Source organism: Mus caroli, chromosome 16, assembly GCF_900094665.2.
Source record: "Mus caroli chromosome 16, CAROLI_EIJ_v1.1, whole genome shotgun sequence".
Lineage (NCBI taxonomy): Eukaryota > Metazoa > Chordata > Mammalia > Rodentia > Muridae > Mus > Mus caroli.
Window position 1 is genome coordinate 54,994,533 of NC_034585.1, and position 1,013 is coordinate 54,995,545.

Sequence of the window (1,013 nt, forward strand, 5' to 3'; positions counted from 1 at the left end):
CCCCTCCTGCTCTCCCCCTCTCCCTCTCCCTCTCCCTCTCCCTCTCCCTCCCCCTTCTTCTCTTTCCCTTCCTCTCTGTCTCTGTCTCTCTCCCCATGTGTGTGTCCATCTGTATGTCTGTGTGTCTGTGTTGGGGGTATGCCACTTATGTGCAGGTGCTTACAATGACTAGAAGAGGTGACAGAGCCAATGGCACTGTAGTTACAGGTAGTTGCCAACTGCTTGGCTTGGGTACTGGGAAACTAAAATATAGTCCTCTGGCAGAGCAGTAAACACTATTACCCACTGGGCCATGCCTCCAGCCTCACATGCTGTGTGATGTGGACCCTTTTCCCTTTAAGGCATCTACTGCTACTCTCCTTGAAATTAGGCAAAATACTGTGACTGCCCCAACATGTGAAGTGAAACACAAGTGATATTATGAACTAGCTATTAGCTTCTACAACTAGGTCTCCAAAACATGTGCCTCACTTTGACCTCTTTACTATTTTCTTTCTTGGAGCTAAGCAGTCACGATATAAGTAAATCCAGGTGTATTCATATCCTAGGACCACCATAGCCACAAATTACTTAAATAAAAGATTTCTTATTTTATAATTCTGGAGGCTGAAATCTGAACTGAAGTTAAGGGCAGGGCCATGTTCTCTTTCATTGGCTGAGCTAAGTCCTTGGTTCCTTTCTAGTTTCTAATTTTTGTGCATCATTCTGGTCCTCCATCTTTACATGATAGTCTACCCATATCTCTGTGCTATCTTCTGTTTTTGAGTATCTGTCACACGCACATGTGTGCGTGTGCATACACACACACAAACACATAATTTTAGAAGTTAGATAATATTTTACATGGACTAAAATAACAAACTACACTCTCAGTAAAGGTTCTGTCTGTCTTCCCAACCCCTTATTCACACTCAGCTGTTCTTTCTTTCTTTCTTTCTTTCTTTCTTTCTTTCTTTCTTTCTTTCTTTCTTTCTTTCTTTCTTTCTTTCTTTCTTTCTTTCTTTCTTTCCTTC